The following is a 13,012-nucleotide window of genomic DNA, read 5'->3' as shown; positions in this document are numbered from 1 at the left end:
GAGGAGGGGTTTGTACATTGCCTGCACATTCTTTTGCTATCTGACCTGTTTTCTCAACTGGGAAATACCATGAAGAAATGAATGTGTACTTGGGTTCAGGATCCTGGTTTGTCTTGCAGAGGAGAGGACCAGGCCTTGAACTCTGGGCTCTTTGACATTGCTGCATGCCTCTGGTGTTTCCCTAGCTCCAGGCCTGGACCAAGGAGGCTGGACCAGACAGAAACACAAATGGAAGGCCTTGGCCAGTGATTCTGAGTCAGGGTCTCAGAGCCAGAAGGCTACACCCCCAGAAACAGACATCTAGCCTCAAGTGCCCTCAGGCCAAAGTCAATTTCAAATAGCAGTTTGAAGTGGCGACTTCCACCCTCTGACCCTTCTGAATCCCAGCCTCCCTCCTCCCCGCTGCTGTCTCTCTTCATCCTTCTTGTGCCACCTGCTCTACTCTTCAGCCACAGATCTGTCTCTTGCCGTTGCTGCCGGTGGTAGGAGTAGTGGGGGCAGAAATAGTCACAGGAACAGTGGTAGTAACTGCAGTGGTGGGAGGTGGTGACGGTGGTGGGAATGAGAATTAGTTCCACTATTAGGTATCCAGGCCTTCCGGTGTCCTAGGCACTGTGCTGAGCACTTTACCTGCATGCTTGTATTTCATCTTCACAACCGTCTTGGGCAAAGGTGGATATTAATACTCCCATTTCAGGGACAAGGAGCTGGGGTTCTGAGATACTGTGTAATGTAGCAGAGCTGGGATTTGAACCCGGCCTATCCGCCTTGAAGGCCGATGCTCTTAGTGGCCCTGTTACTCCCTTTGGATGAGAGATTGGTTTCCTCCTGACTACCAGGCTGTGTGCTAGCTATCTTGGGCCTTGGTCACAAGCTCTCTAGGTTAGTTTCCTATTTTGATAAGTTACCACAAATTCAGTGACCTAAAATGAGAATTTTTTTTTAAAGATTTTATTTATTTATTTGACAGACAGAGATCACAAGTAGGCAGAGAGGCAGGCAGAGAGAGAGGGGGAAGCAGGCTCCCTGCTGAACAGAAAGCCCGATGCGGGGCTCGATCCCAGGACCCTGGGATCATGACCAGAGCTGAAGGCAGAGGCTTTAACCCACTGAGCCACCCAGGCACCCCTAAAATGAGAATTTATTATCTATCTTACTGTGTTGGGGGTCAGAAGTGGATCTTATGGAGCTGAAATCTGGTGTGTCAGCTGTGCATTCTTCCTGGAGGCTCTTGGAAAACCCATTTCCTTGCTTTTCCAGCCTGCATTCTTTGGCTCATGGCCCCTTCTTCCATCTTCAAAGCATATCACTCTAAGCTCCGCCCTTGTACTCACATCTTTTTTTCTGACCCTTAATTACTTTGGGTCCCACCTAAATGATTAGGCATATTTTCCCATTTCAAGATCCTTAATCAAGTCTGCAAGGTCCTTTTTGTCACCTGAGGTAACCTCTTCATAAGCTCAGGGATTAGGATGTGAACATCTTTAAGGCACCGTTAGTCTCTCTACCAAACCAACCAATGGCCAGTTTCTGCAACCCAAAGTCAGGCAGGAAGAGAAAGGCCCACTGAGTGAGCTGCACGCACCTCCCCTCAGATGCTCCCTCACCAGGGTTCATGGAATTTGAACTTGGCCTCAGTCTGAAGAAGGATGTGTCAGGCACAGGGTCAGAATGAAAGGAGAGGGCTGGGCACCCACAGGATTCAGAGTTGAGCAGAGTTACAGGCAACGGAGAATGCATTCCATCCAGTTTACCACAGCAGGCTTCCCCCACAGGTTTTAGACAGATCCTTGCTAGAATACCTCCTGGAACAGGAACCTCACTCCTTCACAAGACAGCCAGTTCCATGGCTGGCTGCTCCACCTGTTAAAACTTCTTCCTTAACTAGAGCTTTCCTCCTCAGAAATGGGCCCAACAGTCCTGGCTCTACTGAGGCCGAGCAAACTCTCCCCTTCTGGAGGTGAGGCCTTCTAGATCAGTGAAGAATCTGAAGGGTGTTTCTGCTAAACTGAAGGCCCCAGTTGCATCTGGGTTGTGTTCTGCCATCCTCTGCCGCCATACCTTGGCCCTGGGAGCCATCAGCATCCCGTGAACCCATGGATAGTACCTGTCTGGTACCTACCAGATAGTAAAGGGCTCTCAAGGGCAGTGCTCTAGACTGGTGTCCAGCAAGGTTCAGCCTTGACAGAGAAGGGCAGAGGCAGGTTTGGAAGGCCAGCCAGGAGCCCCAGATTCCTCTCTCTAAAGCAGTGGCCAGGAATGAGAGACCAGATAAAAATTTTATGTGGTGGTGTTCCGCAGCACCTCCTACTGCTTGAGTCCAAACTGAATGTCTACTTCAGGCCACTTCAGGCCTGATGTTTCCTTCCTGCTCACATTTAAGGCCTCCGCTGTTGCCTCTGCCTTTCCCCCACGTCTCTCTCTCTCTCTCTCCTCTTCCCTCTGGGCCCATCCTGGGCTTCTGCCATTTGCCCTCCACTCCCTTCCTCCTTTTTCCCCTGCTCTGGTCTGTGTTGCAGGAGGCGCCCCCTGCAGGCTGCAGTTTGCAGGCTCCCAGATCAGCTTTGGCCAAGGGGAGAGGCCCTGGAGGGAGGCATTGGGGAAAGGCCAGGCTATTTCTCCCCAACAAAAGCCTCTGACTGCGTCTCTGCTTTTGTTCCCTGGTGAGGAACAAAATATATATTTTACAGGTAGCATTGACAGGATTTGCTGATACAGAATACAAAAGAAGGGATCATAGACAACTCTGCTTTTAGACTCGGGAAACTGAGAGAATGCACTTACCATTTATTAAGATGGGGAAGACTATGGGAGGAAGGAGTATGGAAGGGAAGGTCAGAAGTAAGTCTGTCTGTCCAGGGGCACCTGGGTGGTCAGCCGGTTAAGTTTCCGCCTTCGGCTCAGGTCATGATCTTGATGTCCTGGGATCGAGTCCCGCATCAGGTTCCCTGCTCCGTCAGGAGTCTGTTTCTCCTTCTCCTTCTGTTCCCTCCCCCTGCTCGTGCTCTCTCTCTCTCTCATAAATAAATAAAAGTCTTTAAAAAAAAAAAAAGGCAGTAAATCTGTTTTGGGACATGTTGAGTTTGAGATGCCTGTCAGCTCACCAGGTGAGGTGTCAAGCAGGCCATTGGGTATGAGTTAGTCTGTCTTGCTGGGAGAGGTCTAGGTTGGAGATGGAAAACAGAGAGTCATCAGAGAACAGCTGGTGCTTAATGTCATCAGACATTAATGCCTGATGATCACCTGGGGCTTTGGTGCCAACAAGACAAGAGAGGTCTGAGGACTGAAGGCTGATTTAGACATGAGGAAAATGTAGAAGCAGCAGAAGACAGAGCTGGGAAGGTGGTGTGTATGTGTGTATGTGAGTGAGAGAGAGAGACTGAACGACCCTGTGGGTGACTGCTGTCTGTGTCCTGCCTGTCTCTAGGTTGGGTAACTCTGGGTTTGTGTGACAAAGGGAAGCCACACGGACTCTGAACCCATAGGCCAAGCTCCAGGCCAGCAGCAGGAATTCAGTGAGCTTCCCAAGATGTGTTCATAAACTCAGTTCATTAATCCCTCCAAGAAGACCCCACAACTTGAATTCAGTGTAGTCCCCAAGAACACCCTGCTGTCCTGAGCCCAGTCACCTCCCCTGGACATCCTGACAGTCAGAGGCAGCACGTCTCCCAGGAAGCCCCCTGCTGGAAGCCATGAGTATCCAGAGAGCCTCAGCAGCCTGAACGGATTGCATTTCCCAAAAAGGCCCCATAGCCTCAGTGCAATCCTTTCACGAGGATGTCCTCAGAGCCTAGGTTCTAAGAATTTCTCAAGGGTTCCTGCAGCCTGAGTCCAAAACATTCCAGAAAAAGTTTTTTACAGTCAGAATCTCTCTATGCCCTATGCCTAGGAACCTCCCACTCCATGGCCTGATTTCCAGAGTTCATGGTACCCTTGATCTCCATTACTCCAGGCTCACCCCTCAGGCTCTAAGTTACCAAAACCCAAGTCGTTAGGGCAGCTGAAGCGAGGAGTCTTTTTCCTCAGTTAAGGAAGGAAGCTGGGTCTCTCACCCTGCTGGTTACCTTGACAAAGGCCTCTGTCCTTTGCTGGCAGTCTCGGGTCCCCACTAGGAGATCCTCTGGGGTACCCACAGGCAGATCAGGATACAGGCTCAGGATGGCCATAAAGAAGGATCTCAGGCAAGGAGAAGGATGAGTCACCACCCTAGCCGCTCTATCTCTGTCCCTCTCTCTTCTTTCCCCGGTTCTGCAGAATTGCTGGGCACAACTTCCAAGTCATGCTTCCTGAATGGATTCCAGAGTGGGTGGGAGAAACAGGGGAGAGGATGTGGAACAGGAGTCCCAGATCACCCTAACAGAGACCAGCGTGTTTGCAAGGAGCTGCCAGAAGCCTCTGATGTCAGAGAGCTCTGCAACACCACCCCCCAGGAAGAAAGTTTTGAGCTGAGTGGGCCAAGGGCTCTGCTCTCAGTCTGCTACAGAGAGCAGAGAAATGCTCATTCAAAACCATTCCTGACCCCCTTCATGCCTGGATATTTAACCTGATCACAGCAGGGACTCGGACGGATTTTTAGCAGGTAAGGACAAGATCACAATTGATTTTTTGTTTTGTTTTGTTTACATACGGGTTTTTGCAAGAATCCACTGGCTAGTGACCTGGGGAATGGTCTTGAAATGGGGAATCAGAAGTAGAGAGCACAAGTAACAACGAAGAGGTTGTGCTTGCCCAGGCCAGAGATGAGGAAAGATTAAACGAGGGTAGCAGGAGACCTGCTGGAGGAATAGGATGTGGGAGGATGTGTTAGGAGGCAGGATAGCCAGGTCTTGGTGATGGTTTGCCTGTCTAGGGAAAGGGTAAGCATTTAGTTAGCAAATACTTATTAGGTATCTCCTATAGCCAAAAACAGTTCCAGGTGTTTAAATATAGGGTTTAAAAAAAAAAAAAAGGAAGGGAACAAGGTCTCTGTCCTGGTAGAGTTCACATTTGAGGGAATGACTCCAGGTTTCTTCCTCTGGTGCCTCGGTGGTTGACGGGGCTTGTTACTGAGTTGGGGACAAGGGCAGAGGAACTGACTCAGACCTGGAGAGGATGCTGAGTTCCATGTTAGACATGGTTCATGGGAGGCCCCTGTGGAATGACCAAAGAGGATGGCCTTGTCGAGTGGAGGCCAGAGCTCAGATGGGAGGTCTGGCCTGGCAGGAGGTATAGGTTGGGCACTGGTTGCACACGAGACTGTCTAGGGCAACAAGAACAGTGAGCAGAGCTCTTGCAACCAAACTCTGAGGAACCCCAGCCACTAAGGGCAGGGCAAAGGGAAGGAGGTAGAGGAATGGTCAGAACTGGGAGGATCATAAGAACAGGATGCCACGGGGCGCCTGTGTGGCTCGGTTGGTTGACCAACTGCCTTCGGCTCAGGTCATGATCCCGGACTTCCAGGATCGAGTCCCGCATCGGGCTCCCAGCTCCTTGAGGAGTCAGCTTCTCCCTCTGACCTCCTCCTCTCTCATGCTCTCTCACTCATTCTCTCTCAAATAAATAAATAAAATCTTAAAAAAAAAAAAAAAGAATAGGATGCCATGGGAGCTGTGGGAAAAGCCAGCACAGCCACCAAGAGGGGCAGCCATTGCATGTGGTCACTGGGGGTTACATCAGAGGAGCCATGGGACTGCATCTCGGTATGCTGGGGAATAACAAGGAATGAGCAAGCAGAGACAGTGGTGAGTCCTTCTTTCACACAAAGTTTGGCCAGGAAGGTGGCTTCTTCATGTCCTCAAAGGAGAACCATGACAGGCACAAAGGAGAGCACAAGTAACTCGTTCAAGGTCAAGTGGGAAGGTCAGGTGAGGAGCTTCAAGGGGCCAGAACGTACTCTGTTGTTTCCCTGGCCGGCTCCTGTAGGCGCTATCGAGCCCACCTTCCAGCCACTCTGCCCTGCTTACCTCCAAGGAACTTCTCTGCCTCAGTAGAAGGCCACATGACAGAGACACTGGGAAGAGCTCAGCTTTCAAAGTTGGCCAAATTAGAGTTAGGTTTGCAACTCTACCTGGCCACTTCCTCACCGAGTAACTATGGGTAAATTTGTTAGCCTTACTCAGACTCAATTTCCCATCTATAGGTGTCTTTGCAGATATTCAATGACACAACATCATGAATGTAATGAATGCCTCTGAACTGCATGCTTAAAAATGCTTAAAATGATAAATTTTATGATATATATGATATATATAACTACATAAAAAGATTAATAATATAATATACCAAAAAACATTAAAGGGTATACTTTAAATGGGTATATGGCACAGTATGTGAAATCCATCTCCATAAAGATGTTAAAAAAGCATTAATGCGCAGATTGAGTTAATACCTGTGAAGTGTTATTTAGAAATTGTGCCAACTTACCACCAAAGTTAAAGTTTATTTATTTATATATACTACCCTTTATACAGAGAGTTTAACACTATATTTTTTTATTCTAGGTGTTATAATCAAAGGGGCTAAGACCTCCAAGAAGAAAGAATTTCAAAGAACATCTTGACAGGTCCCTCGGATCCTGAGTTTGGTCCTGGTTTTGGAGGTTGTTGACCACCACCAGCAAAGCTCACATGAGAATACCAAGCTCTGGACAATCCAGGCCTAGGCTCCAGAGTCTTGAGAGACTGATTAAAAAACAGGAAAGCCAGGGGCATCTGGGTGGCTCAGTGGGTTAAGGCCTCTGCCTTCGGCTCAGGTCATGGTCCCGGAGTCCTGGGATCAAGTCCCGCATCGGGCTCTCTGCTCAGCAGGGAGCCTGCTTCCCTCTCTCTCTCTGCCTGCCTCTCTGCCTACTTGTGATCTGTCCCTCTGTCAAATAAATAAATAAAATCTTTAAAAAAACAAAACAAAACAAAACAGGAAAGCCAGTTGATTCACTTACCAGTGGGCATGCATGGAGGGTCCTGGGTCAGGGCCTGCTGCTCGCTGGGTGCCTAGCAAGAAAAGAGGAAGAACACAGGGTGCTCCGTATTTGTCCGCTACCTCCTTCTGACAATCACATCCAGGTTTCATTGGCCTGATTCATTCTATCATAGTAAAAGAGAAGCATAAGCAAAGTAATGCATTAAAAACTTTTGACATTTTTTTCTTTTCTCTAATTTGGCCTCCTATAAAGGCCAAAGTTACATTTGTTTTTGTGAAACACCTGTATCTGCACAGTTTATTATCTCATTAGTTTTTCAAGATTTTATTTTATTTTATTTTTAAAGATTTTGTTTATTTATTTATTTATTTGGCAGAGAGAGAGAGAGAGAGAGAGAAAGAGAGAGAGGCAGTGAGAGAGGGAACACAAGCAGGGGGAGTGGGAGAGGGAGAAGCAGGATTCCTGCTGAGCAGGGAGCCTGATGTGGGGCTTGATCCCAGGACCCTGGAACCATGACCTGAGCTGAAGGCAGATGCTTAACCGACTGAGCCACCCAGGCGCCCCTAAGATTTTATTTTATTTTTTAAGTAATCTCTTCACCCAACATGAGGCTTGAACTCATAACCCCAAGATCCAGAGTTGCACACTCCACCAACTGAGCCAGCCAGGTACCCCTATATCTTCACAGTTTAAAAAGTCCAGTTGGGGACACCCGTGTGGCTCAGTTGGTTAAGTGTCTGCTTTCGGGTCAGGTCATGATCCCAGGGTCCTGGGGTCGGGCTCCCTGGTCATCACGGAGTCTACTTCTCCCTCTACCTCTCCCCACGTACTTTCTCACTTGTTCTCTCCCTCTCTCTCTCTCATTCTCTCATATAAATAAATAAATTTTTAAAAAATAATGAAGAGTCCAATTGTTGTTCAAAGTGTGTCAGAAAAAACATCAGTCCCCCCACTCCTGCTTTCTTACTTTCCAGAGGAAGCCCCATTTTCAACTCTCTTCATGGGTGCTATTTCTTTTTCATATCGACAGCTTCCTGATATTGTACAGATGAGAAAACAGCTGTAGGAAGTTCAAGGAAGGGACCCCAGTTTTGATGGTTGCTCTAACAGAAATGCAAATACTACATCCTAATCTCTTTACCACAGCTCATTGGTTCATATTGCTCTATAGATTGTAAAACATTTTCTCCCATATTATACCATTTCTTTAAAAAAGAAAACTATCACCCTCTAAATTATGGTAAAATACACAAAATATAGAAGTATCATTTTAAGTGTTTTTGAATGTATGGTTCAGAGGCATTAAGTTCATGCATATTGTTGGGCAACCATCACGGTCATCCATCTTCAAAACCTTTTTATCATCCCATACTGAAACTCCACACCCATCAAGCAATAACTCCCATTCCTCTCCCTCACCCCATTCCCGGTAACCATTATTCTAATTTTTTTCTCTATCAATTTGATGGTTGCAAGCACGTCATATAAGTGGAATCATACAATACTTGCCCCTTTGTGTATGGTTTATTTTAAAAAGTATAATGGTTTCAAGGTTTATCAATGTTATAGCATGTATTATAACTTCACTTCTTGTTTAGGCTAAATAGTAGTCTGTTGTCCATAGATACAACATTTTTTAAAAATTAATTTATCTGTTGATGGACATTTGGGCTACTTCTACCTTTGGGCTATTGTGAATAATAATGCTGTGAATATGGGTGTACCAATATCTCTTTGAGTCCCTGCTTTCAGTTCTTTGGGGTGTATACCCAGAAGTACAATTGCTGGATAGTTTGGTAACTCTATGTTTAATTTTTCGAGGAAGACACCTCTTTGTTCCAACAATAATTCTGTGATCGAGATAAAGCAGGTCCTAAGACAACTATTCCCATCAACAAGGCAGGACACTTGGTGACTTGCCCACCCGTGTCAAAGCTTGTTCGAGGGTGGAGCGGGGATTTGGTCCTCTTGCTGTAAGTCTAGGTTTCTCTCCACCATGTTGTGTCCCATATTGTATTGGCTTTCATCAGACGAAAGCACCCAACCAGTGGTCTCAAATAAATATTTCTTTTCCTCCAGAGAATGAAAAAGATTTTTCATTCATATAGGCTACCACCCTTTGTTTGCAATCATCATTAGCATTTGCCATTGGCACATGAACTCTCCATTACAGTTCCCAAATTAGAGCTCATGTCACTCCCATGTAGACCAACTCTGTGAAGGGATATAGGGAGTCTCATCAGCACTTTGGGAAAAAGAGTATATTTGCAAAGATTCATGCCTATGCTGTGTTAGCCTTTATGTCCAGGGGCTCTCTTTTGGCTCCAATTTTGGGTCCCCTCTACTCTGGAACAACTACTTCAATAGAACCCATGGAATTGAAATAACAATTTTCAAGCAGTTGCCACACCCCAGGAACTGCACCAAGGGCTTTGCACGTGTCATTGAATCTACTAGTGACATCCCAAGAGATGGGAAAGATCTCCCTTTTCTAGATAAAGAAGCAAGGCAAGAAGAGATCAAGCTACTGGCCTGAGAGAATGCCCAGGATCTGATGGTGCCAATGCCGCGTCACTATTTCCCTACCTCACAACACCTCCTTCCCAAGGACGTGGTTTCATACCCTATCTGGCCACTATGTGAAACATCCTAATCTAACATCATGAGATTAGTGGGAACAGAAGGCTTTTGGAATGGATGACTTTTTCCCTCTTTTCCTGCTTCAAGTTCAGACTTCATTTTTAATTGGTAGAATTTCCTCCTTCTGATTTCCTTAGACCCTCTTCTACAGGACCAGACACTTGAGTCCTAGTTATTTGTGCCTCTTTTTAATTTACATTCCTTACGCAGGGTAATAATAAGGTACTAAGGAGCCCCCATGGGTCCTGGTATGTAATAGGTGACCATGACCTTTAGGTCTCTGGGCTAAGACCTGTGTTCCTGTTTAGCCAATTCTCACTGATCTATGTTGAAAGAATTAATAAGTACATGAAAATAAAATTGGCACTCAACAATATCTTTTTGTCTTCTGTCTACCCAATTATAACTCTCCTCAGTGTTCTCTGCTTCAAAACAGTAGGGGCAGGGCATGGAGACAATGGGGGTGAGGAGCTGAGAAGGTGAAAGGAGGCAAATAGGATACAATTAAAAGTTCAAGTCCTAAGTTGAAATCCTGATTCAGTCATTTGCCACGTGGCCTTGGGCAAGTCACTCAAACTCTGTGAGTTACATTCCCCTCACTTGTGAAAAGAGAATAACAACCCCTGGCTCCTGGGGTGGTCTTGATGATTAAATTACATCATGGGTGTGAGGGTGTGAAAGTGAGAGAAGTTGCCAGTACGCAGGAGACAACAGAGGAACATTTGATGGGTAAACAAGTGAATGAAAGACCCAGAAAAAAGTATACAATAGAGAGTCTATTTAAAGAAGTGCAGTTTTTAAAAATTTTCGTGCTATGCATATTATCTTTTAGGGCTATAAATGGCATTAAGCAATAAACGAGGTATGTCAATGAACAGTTATGACTCACAGTAGAAATGCCAAGCCTTTAAAACCTAACAGCCAATTACTGGATCTAGCATCAAAGACACACCAAAGGACTTTAAAAAATCCTTAGTCTTGGATATGACAGAGTGGCTGTGTGTGGGATAATGCCCTTGATGCCTAATAAGATTCTGAATAATCTATGGACATTGGGTAGGGTATGTGCTATGGTGAGTGCTGTGAAGTTTGTAAACGTGGAGATTCACAGACCTGTACCCCTGGGGGGGAAAAAAAATATATATATGATTATAAAAAATAAAATTATTAAAAAAAAAAGATTCTGAATAATCACAGTGGAAAATTTTTCTTTTCCATAGCATCAAGTGAGAACCCTATGTCTTATATCTGGATTAGGGCCAATCAAGACATCAGGGTCTAAATGATTTTGGTGATCTCAGCCCTAAAGATTGTAGCCAAATCCCAAAGGCTACATACAGTCTCTTAGTTCCTCCACTAAGGGTCTAGAGTTGGTCTAGACCCCTCCAACCTGTTCTCTGAGGCCTTGGAGCTCCTTGCTGCTGCTGGTCCCTACCCTTTTCCTCTGGGAGGAAACCCCCCAGTCTCCCAAACCTAAGCTGGATACTCAGGCCTGACTTCAGCTGGGTTCTCCATCCTCCCAGCCTGAGGTGCTGTCCAGATGCTGAGAGTTGCGAGCCTCTGCTGCCTCCCAGAATACCACAGGCGCTGTCCAGCGTGGGATCTGGGAAGGGTCTCGGAGCTTAGGCAGCACCTGCACGGCCCAGGACCCAGAGCCTCTGAGCCAAGGAGAGCCCATGCAGGCCACATCCATATGCAGAGAAGGAAACTGGGGCCCAGAGAGGACAAGGGCTGGCTCAGGGACACTTAGCCCAGCAGCAGACAAAAGCAGGTTTTCTACCTCGGAGTCCAGCACTCCTTCTGCGTTGCTTCACTGTGGGCTCTCATCCCCCACTATACAGTATGACACGCTCATAGACCAGTGTCCTTTGGACACATGCCTATCATTGACAGTGGTGCTCACTTATACAGCCCTTTACAAAGTGGTTTTTACTATTATCTCATTTAATTCATACCACTATAATGTGACTAGCTACAGTAATACTAACATCATCAACCCCATTTTCCAGGTACAGAAACCAAGGCACAGAGACGTATATAGGGGACTGGATACACCAAGAGGGGTGGGTCAGGGAAGGCTGCCCAGAAGAAGAGACATCTGAGCCAGACTGGTGAAGAAGATGTTGACCAGGAGGGTGAGGGAAGGGGAAGGGCTCGGTAGGTAGAGGGACCAGCAGGCACAAAGGCCTGGATTTGTTGGGTGGGAAGAGAGAAGTGGAGAGGAAACACAGACAAAGACAGAGAACAGCATGGCAGGATCATGAGGGTGAGGTCAAAGTTGTGGGCAAGTAGAGACTGAGGACTGCCTTACACAGCCGTCCCCAAAGTCTCCCTCTGTGGGAAGATATCCAGTAGTCTGGGGGCAGCAGATGGTCTGTACCCCAGCCCAGAGTGCCTTGTAGCAGAGCTTGCCTGAGCGTCTTCCCCGAGGGTGCTCCAGAGAGGGCATGGTTCACTACCCTGTGAGTCCCCCTCAGTAAGAATGATATTGATCCTGCTGGGGTCTCCCTCTTCCCTGCCCCGGAGCCTAGTCACCGGCTGCAGTCCCATCATGATAGAGGCTCAAGGACCTAGCCTTCTGTGGACTGCACAGGGAAGGGATGGAGAGGGAAGAAGGATGGTTGATGAGGGGCTGAGCAGGAGTACATGTTGCTGTGTTGAACTTGCCACTAGATGGGGTATAACAAGGGAATGAAGGGCATCTGCATTCCCCTGAACATGCACCGGGCTCTTGACTCCACTCCCAACACTACAAATATGCTGTTTTACTTAATCCTCTAACCTGCATTTTGCAGTTAAGGAAACAGACTCAGAGAGGTGAGCCGATTCTCATGACTGATTTCTGGAAAGTAGACTATCTTATTAGCCATCAGAGTAATAAAATAATAATACGCCATTCTTCCTGCCTCCAGAAATAGAGGAAGGGACCACTGAGCCCATCCCTCAAATCTAATAAGTTCTAAACAGCCTGGTTGCTATCTCAAAGCTCCAGGCAGAGGAAATGAACATGATTGTTTTTATTTTCTTAAAAGATTGTATTTAATTATTTGAGAGAGAGAATGAGAGAGAGAACATGAACAGGGGGAGGAGCAGAGGGAGAAGGAGAAGCAGAGCTGAGCAGAGAGCCTGCCACCGGGCTCAACCCAGGGACACCGGGATCACAACATGAGCTAAAGGCAGACTCTTAACCAACTGAGCCACCCAGACGCCCCCATGTGATTGTTTTTAAAGACATCTGTGGCAGGAGGTAGGAGGATACCTAGACCAGAAATACACTGTACTTGGATATGCTCAAGCTAACGTTTATGGGTTCTATGACCTTACCTACTGAAAGTATCATAAACACCTTTTCCCAGGGCTGCCCATTCTGACGTTAGCCTGATGACATCATCCCTTGATCACCCAGGCAAATTATTATAGAATGCCAAGGAATCCGCTGGGACCACAGACAAAAAGGGGTCGTGAAGGAGCTGG

The sequence above is a fragment of the Lontra canadensis genome, unplaced genomic scaffold (assembly GCF_010015895.1).
Source record: "Lontra canadensis isolate GAN:19392208 unplaced genomic scaffold, GSC_riverotter_1.0 scaffold28, whole genome shotgun sequence".
Lineage (NCBI taxonomy): Eukaryota > Metazoa > Chordata > Mammalia > Carnivora > Mustelidae > Lontra > Lontra canadensis.
This window is presented reverse-complemented; position numbering follows the sequence as displayed.